We start from the raw sequence: 13662 nt of genomic DNA, 5'->3' as shown, positions 1-13662 counted from the left end.
ATGTTTTGCATTTCAAGCATTTCATGTTATTTGGAACTTTATTTCATTTGGAACTTTATTTCATTTGGAACTTTATCTCATTGGCTGCCAACTTGAGCAATTTGGTGCTCACCATTACATGTATTTGAAAATGTATCTCAAGTATAAACCACTTACATCTTTCTCTCTTTCCATCCCCTCACAGTATCATTTGACTGCTGATATAGAGACTCACATGGCTATGTGGCTTATAGCTGTTCATATAAATGAAAGGTTTTTGGTGTGTGCCTGTCCTTGCACATGGATAAACTGAGTCAAGATTTGAATTGGCATAAGACCTGTCTACTCGGAGCTCATGTAAGTCATTTGGTTTCATCATGTACTACAATATGATGACTGACTGAAGGATTGATTGGCTGGCTGGCTGCATGGCTGGTTGACTGACAAAGGAACTGAATGACCGACTGACTAACTAACTGACTGACCAATCGACTGGCTGGCTGCCTCGTTAGGTTACTGACTGGCTTGCAGGCTGACTGGCTAACTGGCTGGCTGACAGACAGAGGGACTGACTGACTAACCAACTGACTGACCAGCCGACTGGCTGGCTGCCTCGCTAGTTTGCTGGCTGGCTTGCAGGCTGACACGAGGTTTAAAGATGGGAAACTTATTTGGAACAATGGACTCCTCTTTTTCAAAGTGGGTGTTATTAATTGCAAAAATTTCCGTAACCAGCGAGGTCATCTATGAAAAATTGCAAAGAAACTATGGATGTTCTCGGCGACTTACCACGCAACGGATACCTTCCCTTATAGGAGAATACCTCTCGCTCCCGGAACCATTCAGATCGCACGATTTGTTGGGTACCGCTCGCTCACAGATGGAGAATAACATAAAATTGAAAACTCATGCATAAGTCATAAAACTTATCAAAGAAAATAAGAATCGTGGTGGAAAAATAGATTGAAGAGTAAACATGGGTTTTGATCATTTTATTTCTCTAATCGGGAAAGGCATCAATCTTGATCACCTCTAAACTTAGAAACTCTTCAAAGATAACCGTTATTTGTCTCTGCTCCAACGGTGAGGTTTGATATATAACGTAGAAGGAACCTGATTGCCCCCACCCCTCCCCACGTCGCACGTACATTCGCTCAGGGTTTTGAAGATCTCTACGAGAGGAAGGTTGTTTTCCAGGCCCCGGTTGTTCAGAGTTCGAATAACACTATCCACTGGATAAATCTCTGGATAACGTTTCAACGTTTTGCTATCACTTATCCACCGGATAGCGATTTTTTTCCCTTTGGATAGCGTTATCCGCTTTTAATACAACTGGGCCCTGGACTCTAGTCCTAGTTGTCGATGTTTTATTCTGGGGTGGGGTCGAGGGCACCGAGAAAGAAGGCAGGTTAGGTGCCTTTCAGGGAAGTTCAATTCGTTAAGGACAATAAATTTTGCCCACTTGACACGTAGATTTTGTATACTTTGTGTTCCTGTTGGCTCTTTCCATTGCTTGCTTTGCCATTTGAAAATTTTATCTCAGTGACGTAATGCTGGATAAATAAGTTTTGCTCAAACCGTCTTTTTCAGGTGGACAATAATTTATTTGAAGAATAGTTTATGATGTCTACCGGGATTGAAGATTACAAGACGATATGTTAATATACTGATTGCAGGTAAGAGAAGCTGGAAACCACTCCGCTTCGCGTCGTGGTTTCCTACGCTTATCTCGTGTTCTCCCAACCTCCCGTGTGTTTACATCATGCTATGTAAACACGGAAACCATTTTACATTTCTTCAATTTATACGTTCATTTTGATAGTGAGATGCTTTCCACTTACTTTTGATCGTTTATATTTTTCACTTCCTAAAACTGTTTGGATAAGTAGTCTTTTAATCAGATCTTTATTATACGAAAATCACATTAGGACGTAAACAGCTTGAAAAGTTGATCCCATCGTTGAGGGCAAACTAAAATTGAATTGCATAAAGGTCCAAAATAGCTACAAGGTTTCGCTTTAGTGAACTTCTTGAAATCTTAGCATCCGCGGTTTTCTCTTCTGTCAAACCTAAATTATAGAGCACACGCTAATTCCTGTTATCATTGTTATGTCCTTAACATGTAATTCAAGCAATTACAAAGTCAACCATTGTCTATTTTAGTTTTAAGAAATGAATAATGAAATTGAATCAATCAAATACAATATATCGATAGATATATATAAATATCAATACAATCATGTCATACAGCTCCACAGGTGGTTCTCCAATTCGCCAATATCAATAATTACTGAAAAATCTGCCTAACAGCATTTGGAATTGCAGAGCCATTTCAGGAAGTCAGTTGCAAAACGCAAGTTACAATATGCAAATACCATGCTAAAAGCAGAATTCACGCTACCCTTGGGATTTTACGGCTCTTCGCTAACAGTTTCGCCCTTCTCTGTTTTCTTTCCATCACTGTTTAATTAATTTCATAAAAGAGATGAGTATTTGTAATTTGTGATTTTTCAGACTTAAAGACTTAAATAGTACACTGATCCTGATTTCCTATTAATGACAGTAAGTTCATTTTCTGCCCGTTCACGTAAAAGTACAGTTTACATTTGTAATCTTAAACTTCCTGCAGATTGCTGAAGGAAGCAAATAATAAAGACTGGGCCGAAGAAAGCATCAGTCAGTAAAGGCAGGAGAAATCTGCTGTTTGTCAGAAGATGAAAGCTACCACAGTAATTACATCAAGAAAAAGTTCGTCCTACACTATGCAGGAAGGTTTGGTCGATAGCGAAGCCATTTTAAAGACTGGCGTCTCGTTTTCGTCAGGTGATTGTATACATTTGTTGTGCAGTTTGCTTTAGATCGCCAAATAAGAAAAAAAGACTGGGAAAAAATTTTAGTCTCTCTCAAAAAACTCGAACTTTACTCTGATAGCTTTGACGTTATTAATAGTCTTCAATTTACTTTAAATAAAAGATGAGCATGGAAAGGAAGGCAAAAAATTAGGGGTCAACGTTTTTATGGCTCAAATTCTTGGTCTTGATTTCATTTCTCTGTTTTGCAGGTTTGTTCGACCACCCAAAGCTGGATACCAAGGAACACGATCACCTTAAACATAAGACCAGAGACAAATATCAATATTGGAAAGAAAGCAAAATTGGATCGACCTCCAATTCAAAGAATAAAATGACAAACTGGGGCTCGCTCCATCCGCCATCCCCCACTACACACGCCCTGCCTCCATTAGACGTTGCTTAAAAACTATCGACGCACCCTCCTTTAGTAGACGGTGCTCAAAAACTATCAACTTTGGAAGGAAACCAAAAACGGTTTCTTTCCAAACTACCACCACACTAGTCACTCTTAGAAAGTTTTCTTAGCTCTTGCTAAGTCATTTATCTTGTATTATACAACATTTTAATATTTATATATATGTACATATATATTTCAATAGTAATATTATAATCTTCCTCTTACAATCTTTTAATACAGTAATATTACAATGATTTTTTATAGTTGTTTTTAGCCATCCGACCTCCCCCGCCGCACCCACCTCCTGCAGACATTTTTCTTAAGTTTTTAAAAATCTTGTCTGCCTTGTGGTAGTAACATTTATTTTCAAAAGCATGCATTTTGTGTAACCAAATGTCTGTCTTAACACACATGCGTAGTATACGATGTTATTACCACAAGGAAGACAGCTTTGCAAACCATAAAAAGCGCTCGTAACAAATTAATGTGGTAGATAACGGAGGTGGATCGACTCTTAACTTGACAATTATTTGCATTGGTTGTTGAGGTGGATCTTTGAAAGGAAGAATCATGGATGAGCCACAACATAGCAATGTAATCTTATTGTATACAAAAAATTGTGTACTCGTGTCGTTTAACTGTACCACATTGCACAAAAACGAAAAAAGAACACTGAATATGGACACAATGAACAATAAAGTAAATTCACTTCAATAACAGGTTTCCGTTTAACTGTGATTAAGCTCAACAAGCGTCTTCCATGACTGCTCTAGACTTGTAACCTTCGCGGTACCTGTAAAAGGAAAAGAAAGCGCACCGTGTCGTGACTGACTTTTTTTTTTTTCTTGAGGTGCACGACGGTCAAATATATATTGCACATGAACACTGTTAAATGTCTGGAAAACAACATCATTTGTACTTTTTCTAAATAAAATAGAGGCAAATTTGGGTACATATATTACGTGTGGCTTTTAACACAAGTATTTTTCCAAAAATTTCCATAGAATGGTTGGAAACCTCGTTTTTTCTGCTCAGATTTATGGCGCGCGGAAAATAAATCTGAGCGGGTAAAAAATAGATCCGTGATTTAAGGTACTGAACTCGAACTCGGTTAGTAAGAGGTATTTATATTGTAAATGAAGAGTTAACTCCGCTAAAGCGAACCCTTGCCGCAAATGTCCAAACAAGGTTGTCGTCTATTAACTGTGCTGCAAGGTTTCTTTTTTCGAAGAAAAACTCTCATTTATCTGAACAAAGTCTTTTTCACCTCGTATTTATTCGATTTTGTGTTTGAGGAGCAATTTTCTAATTGTTATCAGGCTCATTGGTAAGGGCTGTATTATTTTGTGTCGATGTATAATTTTTCCTTTTTCATCTCTGTTTCTCTTTTTTCTGAGCTTTAACTCCTCTGTCAGCCGGGTAAGTAAAATCAACTTACATTCTTCTAGAAAATTGGCCTCAAATTATATTCTATTATGGCGAAATAATCTTTTTCGAGCCCTTCTCTCTTCGAAAAAGCTCTAAAATTTTGAATTTCATCAATCGACCCTAGGTAAGGTGTTTTGCTCCGCTGCATACAAGTTGTGGATTGACATGTCAGTTGTTAGATTATGTTGAAGAGCTGCGCATGAGCGCTAGGACAGCACTTTAAGGCCGGAATGCGACTTTTTTTACATTCTTCCCTAACAAGAAAATTAATTCAGGAACCCGGGATGTAAGAAGCCCAGCTCTGCGACATTAAATACCTAAAATGATGCTTCTATGTTGTGTGCTCCTACCTCAATTGATTACGCACAGCTTCTTAATGATAACCACTTGCCTTGGAAACCTTATTGAGGCGATCACAATCCACTGAAATCCAAGACGTCAGTGTACTAGAATTTCCCACTCTTCCTTGAATTCTGTGTTAAGATAAAAAAAAAATATAAGATCACCTAAATCACCTAAATTCTTTCATTTTCTTTCAAGGTTTAATGTATGAAATATTATCTAAAATGAGTTACCTTAAAATCTTTTGTTACATTTTTTGAGTGATACCGACTCCTTAGTGGGTCACCCTTAATCTCCCATCTCTTGTCATCTCTTGTACAAAGTCAAACACCCGATCAGCACATAAAGACAGTCCAGTGTCCGAAACAGTTTTACCCTCTTTTTCGGGGACCAAGTCTTTGCATCACAGATCAAGACTAAGGAAGAGATATTTTGGGTGACACCAACTCCTTAAAGGGCCAGCTTTAAGTCTCCCATCTCTTGTACAAAGTCAAACACCCGATCAGCACATAAAGACAGTCCAGTGTCCAAAACAGTTTTACCCTCTTTTTCGGGGACCAAGTCTTTGCATCGCAGATCAAGACTAAGAGAAGCGATATTTTGGGTGACACCAGCCCCTAAAAAGGGCCAGCTTTAAGTCTCCCATCTCTTTTACAAAGTTAAACACCCGATCAGCACATAAAGACAGTTCAGTGTCCGAAACAGTTCTAACCGTTTTTTAGGGACCAAGTCTTTGCATCACAGATCAAGACTAAGGAAGAGATATTTTGGGTGACACCAGTCCCTAAAAGGGCCAGCTTTAAGTCTCCCATCTCTTGTAAAAAGTCTAACACCCGATCAGCACATAAAGACAGTCCAAGGTCTGAGACAGTTTTACCCTCTTTTTTTGCGGACCAAGTCTTTGCATCACAGATCAAGACTAAGGAAGAGATATTTTGGGTGACACCAATCCCTTAAAGGGCTAGCTTTAAGTCTCCTATCTCTTTTACAAAGTCAAACACCCGATCAGCACATTAAGACAGTCCAGTGTCTGAGACAGTTTTTCTTCTTTTCTTGGGACCAAGTCTTTGCATCACAGATCTAGACTAAGGAAGAGATTGTTTGAGTTACAATGCCCCATAGTGTATCAGCCTTAAGTCTCTCATCTCTTGTGCAAACACACTCCAGCGTCCAAAACAGGTTTTTTTTTTCCTTTTTAATGAAGGAACAAGTTTTTCTGTATACTTTTAAGTTTTTTACTTGGACTAAACAACAATTTTATTTTATATAGGTTAATACCTATCTCATGAAATCAGCTGCTCTACCAAAAGCCGTGGGAAATATCTTTCTACCCTGGAAAGGAAATAAAGGAATCGCCAATGACTCTTTTAAAAAACAGTACTGAGTTCTACAGTGTAAATGAGGTTTGCTCTTGTCGCAATATTAGACACAGTTAATTTTGTACGTATTTAATTAAAACAGCCTTTTAGAGATCCTTTGAATAATTTGAAATGTGAAAAAGTGAACTGGGTTCAACTAGAATATCCTCAAATACACTTGCAAAGGGGAGATTTTGTTTTGTAAGGAAGCGGAGGAGTGACTAAGACTGTTTCTAAATAAATATTCTGTTCACATAAGCATAAGAATAAGCGTAAGAAAGAAACTTTTAATCTTCCTATGCACTGCATATCCGAGGTAAACTAAACACAGAGCAAAACTTTGAATACTGGCAGTGCTTTCAATAAGATTTGAGGAAGGTGGCTACCTCGGTAAAGCACTCGCGGGAGAATATCTCTCTTGTTATCTTATTACTTCCATACAGAATAAACTGGATTCAAACAGAGTTTTCGGTGTTAAAATTCCGTAGATGATCATTGAATATTCGCCCCCTCTATAACAATTGTTTAATTGATCGTTTTATTTCTGATCAAAATCTTTCATTTGCAGACATGCAAGCCTGCTCCATGAGTTTCACACAAAAAGTCCTCTGAAAGGATTGAAAGGACTGGTTACCGAAATTAGAGTCAGAATGTTGTTGGAAACTCAAAACCTTTTTTGCTGGAAATGTATCAAATGTATGCTGGAATACAGGATAAGACGATATCAATCATTTTTATCAAAACTCGTTCAAAAAGTTAAAAGACGACTGAAAGAACTCTAGAACATCTTGAGGTGTTTTTTGTCTCACTTCATGAGTTTGCTTGAAAGTTTCCAAAGTTTACCCGGCGATTCACAGCAGAATACCAGCCGGAACTCTGGCGGGTGCCAGGTCTTATTGAAAACACTGTGAAAATTAAAAACTATCTGAGATTAAATGGGTAAATATGTTATTCACCAGACGGGAGGTCCGTATTAGGAAAAACTGTGCCCGAGGTCTTGGTCCACAATACGGAGGGCACAGTTTTTCCCAATACGGACCGACCTTGGCTGGTGAATAACATTTTTATTTTTTTTCTAAAACCTAACAAATGGGTGCGAAAAGAACCTATTGAGCCGTGAGCAGGCTGGATGGGGAGAATACTGTCCGCTCTCGGAACCAATCAGATTGCAGGATTTGTAGAATACCGCTCGCTCACGAACTGAGAAAAAAATAAATGTCGTTATTGAAGCATACTGTTTCAGTCTCAGATGTTTCCAAAGTCACTTGAAAAAAGTTCTATATCAGTCGATGATGAACCCCAGATGAAATCTTAAATTGCAATCTGGTTTTAGCCCTACGGGCACAACTATGTAATGATTAGGCTCTAAAATGTTTATGGAATCACATAAAAAAACTCCACAACAATTGATGATTCGTCTTGTAGGAATTCGAGAAACATGTGTCAGGTTTTGGAGCATACTATTTCCAAATTTGTTTTGGCCTAAAAAGTTCAAACATGCGATAATTGGACTGGAAAATGTCCACTGGGTCACGTTCCAATAAATGTCATATCCCATGGTGGGAAACTCCATAAGCAATTTGAGAAACACATCAATTCTTGAAGCGTACTGTTTCAATTCGGTTTTAGGCTCAGGAGCTCAGAAATTTCAAATAACTTATTTCTACGTTTAAAAGGCTCTACATCGATTAATGATAACTTGCAGTTTTTGTGTCTAATGCGTAGCATCTAGACACCTTGCAAGAGTAGTAAGAGATTGCGTAAGTGCTTCATATAGGACGAGAAATGACGTAGTGTTGTTATGGTCTACGTAAATATTACCGTACGTGACAAGCTACATGAAGTAAGCGATCATCGCGTAACACAAAGACAGCAAGAATGCGTAGCCAGTGAGGTGGCTGTAGGTTGTCATAAGATCTGTCATGTTAAGGTGATTCCTCAGTATTGCATTGCGAATCCTGTATTGTGCAAAAAAAATTAAGGGAAATCAGGCAAGTAAGCACGCGCGCATTCCGAGAAAACGGTATTATTTTTCAATCAATGGACCAGGTAAAGAAGTATGATGGTCTTTAGCTCTTGAACAAGCACGATGACCTATATTTTTAATGCATAATTTGGGTGTAAAAATCATCCCCTCTAAATTGTAGAAATTAAGAAAAAGTCATCGAAGGAAAAAAAATATACCTAAAAGCGTACACAAAGCCCACTAACGACTTGAGGAATGTTTTCACGATGTCGTTTAAAATTGCGCGATTTTCCCCGAGACTTAAGATTCTGAAATTGTTCCATACGCTTGAGATTTTCTACCCATTAAGGTCTTTTCAAGTGTTACTTTAAAAATTCTTGATTCCAGCCTCTACAAAATGTACCGTAAACGGAAATGACGTGCGTGGTTAGTGCCAGTACAAGCATAAAAAGGGTACGATTGGCCCATCATATCTCATAAACAAACACGGTGACCTATCTTTTTCATTATATTCTTCGAGAAGGACTTTGGTAGGGAACATTTAAGGAAAGTTAAAAAAAATTTTTCAATAACTTTTCTTCCTGAGGAATCACCTCAAGTCGGAAATTTTTATTTGGTGAGCGAAACTCCTTGTGCAAACAGAGCGATATTCAGGAACAATTGAATTTGAAAAAGCAAACGTTACGAGAAAGCCTACCGTCGTAGAAAAACATACGTTTTATAGACTGTATCTTTAGGAGGGCCTGAGGTAACGAAACAAGGTTTTTCCGGTGAGTAAAACAGTCTTTTCTTCTAAGTTATTGATACTAAATAGACATCCGATCACACGCGCTCACATTTCATCTTTATAACTAACTTTAATCGACGCGCGGTCTGCGCTACACGGCCAGTGTACAAAATTATTTCTGGTTGAAAGATCTGCCTTAAGGTACAAAAAAAAAAAAAAAAAAAACAATGTATAATTTGCATTTTCTTTTCATTTCAATTTTTAGAATCTTTGTGTTTGTCTAGTCTCCACTTCATTTTGTAAGTCTAACGTAACGCCCCAAATATGATCGGAATGTCGTCGCGAATTGTATCCAAATTGTATCAATCTTTGTTTTACAGAAATGAAAAATTTTGCGGAAATCCTCGTGTTAAAATCTGTGCTTTTATTTTATACCACATTTCAAAAAAGTCTGATTTCATATCAAAATTGTATTTGCTATTGCTTAGATATTTAGAAAATTCTGTTCTTGAGTAGTCATAATTTTTTTAGTTTTGGTTCTGATTAGTTGAGAAACTCTCCCGAGCATCAATTTGCTTGAAAACTCTGAACTCACCGTCTAATTGTTTAATAGACAATCAAAAAACTTCCTCAAAAAACTTCTTTGGTAAACCTATTCACCATTTATATCTATTCAGCATACCTTTCAAATTGACTTTAATTGCAGCAAAGCTGTAAGCATGTGATTATCTAATATTGTAAAATGTTCAGAGAAATGCACGCGCCGTAATTGGTCAGAACGAGTTCATTATATTTCCATGAAGCACGCGCCCTACGTCACACGAGTGCAATGTTGAAATATAATGCACGCAGCCTACGTCATCGGTACGAGCGCGCGCAATTCACGATAAATTTTATAAAGAAATTAAAAAAATTTGTTCCTCAAGCATTGTTGAGTTCTATAAGCACTTGGGAATTTTTAAGAACACTCGAGAAGAGCGAGAAGCACTCGTCTTTGGCTCGTACTTCTTCGCACTTCTCTCGTGTTCTTAAAAATTCCCGCATGCTTACATAACTCAACAATGCCCTCAGCGCATTTCAATTCTTTAATATATTCAGCTAATCTTGCGCTAGATACACGTACGCAGTGCATACCTATTTTTTATTATTATTGTTTTGCTTTAGGCCTCGAGAGTTATAATTCTCGGTTAGCACTTGAAATATTCTTATGATCCACCTTGTTGCCGGTTAACTGGAAGCCAATTTTCTAAAGTACCTCTTTATACTCTGTTGGAGATGACTGATCGCCCCTTCGTTCTTCCTGAAAGCCATGTGATTCTCCCAAAATTCTTCACCACCCACCCCACCCTTCCAGACGATAAATTATGACTGGTCCATAAGGAAAGATGAAAACTTTTCTGAAAAATTACCAGAGCACTGAAATTATTCAATATCGAAAATAAAATATAAGAAACAAGCTGCATAAAGTATGAATTTTCGAACATCCCGAATTGTGTTTTCTCTCTAGAGCAGAGACAGGGCCGTTTGAGTGGGTTTTTCTTTTACACCAGTGTTTCATAAAAAAAGAATAAAACGTATTCGCAGGGTAGTGTTCATTCATCAAACGAGCAGTGCTGTAAACAACTGAAAGGCGCCATATTCAGAAACAGGTCCAAGAAATCAGACAGAAAAAAAAACAGGTTTATTTCTTCGTTTGCATTTTTTCACTACCGAACTATGTCATTTTTTCAATCGCAAATTTTCGCTAAATCCAGGTTAGATCGTTCCAAAGAAGACTTATAGGCTTAAATACCTTTTTTATCTATGTAAAAAGCAAAATAACTAACCTTGTTTGAGGTTGTCCTGTATTTCTTTCCTCCGTCGTATTTCTTGATTTGGTTGTGTTCTCCTTTCTATCTTGGCACTTTCCTTAGGACAGAAAAGAGGAATTTGAGAATATGAGAATAAAAACACAACTAAGTGTTAAGTGTAAATAATAAAGGTCAACGTCCCGATCGAAAAGCTTATTTAGATATTTAGAGCCATCACATTTTCTAATGAAAATTTGATATCCTTAGTCTCGTTGAACAAAGGCAGCAGGAAACTTTATTTAATTCAATAAATTAATAAGAATTCGAAAACAGAGGAAGTGTTATGAATTGGGCTCAGTAACCGAGCTAACTGTGACAATTGGCATTTTTACCTCAGATCGTCTTTGGTATTAGACAAGCTAACCGTTGCCATGGTAATTTGGTACCAGATGTTTACTACCAACATATAGAAAGCGAAAGAGTTACATTTTTGGTTACCCCAAAGTATTACGTCAGGTTTCTCTGACAATACAAATATCTTTAAGTTCTGCCGTAAGTGGTTTCTACATGAAGGATGGTTATTACTTCTGTCATATTCAGAAAACAGGATTCCACGTTACATTTTAAATGTTTCAACGATTACTCTCTGCTTTCTTTGACGGGATTTAGGGGAAATAACAAGGGCGTTTAAGCCTTCAAAACTAATTCTCTTTGCTGTCTGCTATAAATTCGTATGACGTGAGTTTTAAGAGTTTGGTATTGCATCAATTAATAATCCCCTAACTGATAATTTTTTTTTTGTTCTCATCACTTGTCTGCCTTATATTGTATAGATATTGTAAAGAGAAATTCTGCCTTGATCATCAACAGGAATTAAAGGGTTAAAACAAACTTAATGCCACAACACTAAGCGAAAGAATCCGTGTTTAGTTTGAAAAATCAATACAGAAATGAAAAAGAAAATTTGGAAATAGGTAATAAGTGCCAGAACAGTAACAAATTTCTCGGCTTTTCCGTTAAAAGACACGATCAAGAAACTGTCATGGCGGCTGCCCCTGAGGATTTGTCTTATGCTGTACAATGTGATCTTGCTCTCCCTTCTTACACTCGACTCTGTAAATATATTTAATGGGGTTAAAACGAAAAACGCGAACACTGCATTTCTATTCAAAATATCTCAAAACGTAGGTTATTTACCTGAAGAAAAGTCGTAACACAATTCAAGTCATGAATTCTCGACGTCGAATCTTACCCACTCGACTCAGCAGAAGAAACACTCGCTAGCTTGTCAAAACTGACGATATTCAAGGAAATAAGGTCAAGATATTGTGTTTCTTGAATCCATAGACGTTGGAAAAGACGCTGAAATTTCTTGTAGTTCGAAGCTCTTTCCACGTGCAAGCGTAAATGTGAATATTAAGTTAGAATATAATTTGTAATTCAAATTAATTTTCCCACTTTAAAAGGCGGATTCAAAATAGTCTACACCGATTTCATTCCATCAATAAGCGAAGCATGATGTCAAGGTGAAGGCTGGTTTTGAAATCTGTGAAGTTTGTGAAGTTCAGTCGGGAGATGCAACTATTCTTCCCTGAATTTTAGAAATGTTAACTCAAACTATTTATTTCCCGGGAATTCGAAATGCTTCGAAAAAAGTCTACACAAGAGAATAAAGAAAAGAGCTTTGCACTAATTAATCAGGGTGAGTGGCCAGGTCTTTTTCCGTTACGCAATTTCATTGAGCAAAACTCATGATAATGATAAAAAAAAACTTCTCCTGATCTCTGTGTCGAAGAGTTAGAGAGGAGAGATATTTGATCTTTCAAAGTTACGCGAATTTCGCTCATGAGAGTCATTTTGACCAATTGTTATAAACGTAAAACTGTTCTTGAAATTTTTAAGTCTTAAAGCTTTCTATCTCATCTACATTGAAAACGAATTATCTTTATTAATTTCATATCGATAACTCTGCGTGTGCTTTTTATATAAATTGTTGTGGCGGTCCCCACTTTCGTGCTTCCCACCCAGGGTGCCCAACAATCATCACCGTGAAATCCTTCCCAGCCCCTTCCCTCACCCCCCAATCAGTTTACCATCTGTGAACAACAAATGAACAGAATCTAAACAAGTCTGAACCTGAAGCGAACGCCACAACGGCCACCTTGGGGACAAAGGAAGTCGGGGAGGGGAGGTCCTAGGTGGTACAAGGGTATAGGGCGTTGTAAGGGGGGTGTGAGTAGTGGTGTAATATGACTCCTGTTGTGGCTGTTAGATGGGTGGAAACTTTCAAACCTATAACTATAATACCAAAAAGTTAGGAAATGGGTTGACAAACAAAATGATCAAGATTAAGTACAAATAACGTCAACTTTTAGCTTTGAATAAATTTCATATACAGATACGTAATACGTTAGAGGAATGAAAGCAGTCAAGGATTGTCAGCTCAAGGGACTTAACACACATTTTGCTACACTTTTCCTCAGTAGTTGTTGATCTGGCAGTTGCGAGGCCCGTCGCAGGCAGTTACCTTTGTGGAGAGGTGGTAATTGAGGTGATCATGATTAGGAGAATTTGATGAACGAACAAGAGTTTCTACAATTGGGAATCATTCTTGCTATAATTCTCGCAACTGAGATGTTTGATTCAGAGGTGATACCTTAAGGAGAAATGAGAAGTTTTTCATGGCTTAATAAAGGTTTCATTGTACTTGGATAAAAACATTGCTGCGACTTACAGTTAGGCCAGCTTCTTTCATTCTCTGATACAGCTCATCATCTTCCCGACCCCAGCCCCAAAATTTGTTGGAGAGCTCATTAACCTAAA

At 37.6% G+C, this 13662-nt stretch overlaps 1 long non-coding RNA gene across 1 annotated transcript; it reads right to left on the bottom strand.

The window, feature by feature from the left end:
* Positions 1-6295: 6295 nt before the first annotated feature.
* Positions 6296-12215, bottom strand: LOC136276955 (uncharacterized). Its single transcript, XR_010715701.1, has 3 exons — positions 12037-12215; positions 10876-10957; positions 6296-6330 (listed from the first exon to the last, which is right to left on the bottom strand). It is a non-coding gene; the product is annotated as an uncharacterized lncRNA (long non-coding RNA).
* Positions 12216-13662: the final 1447 nt, after the last annotated feature.

Source organism: Pocillopora verrucosa, chromosome 1, assembly GCF_036669915.1.
Source record: "Pocillopora verrucosa isolate sample1 chromosome 1, ASM3666991v2, whole genome shotgun sequence".
In the NCBI taxonomy this organism is placed as follows: domain Eukaryota; kingdom Metazoa; phylum Cnidaria; class Anthozoa; order Scleractinia; family Pocilloporidae; genus Pocillopora; species Pocillopora verrucosa.
This window is presented reverse-complemented; position numbering and strand designations above follow the sequence as displayed.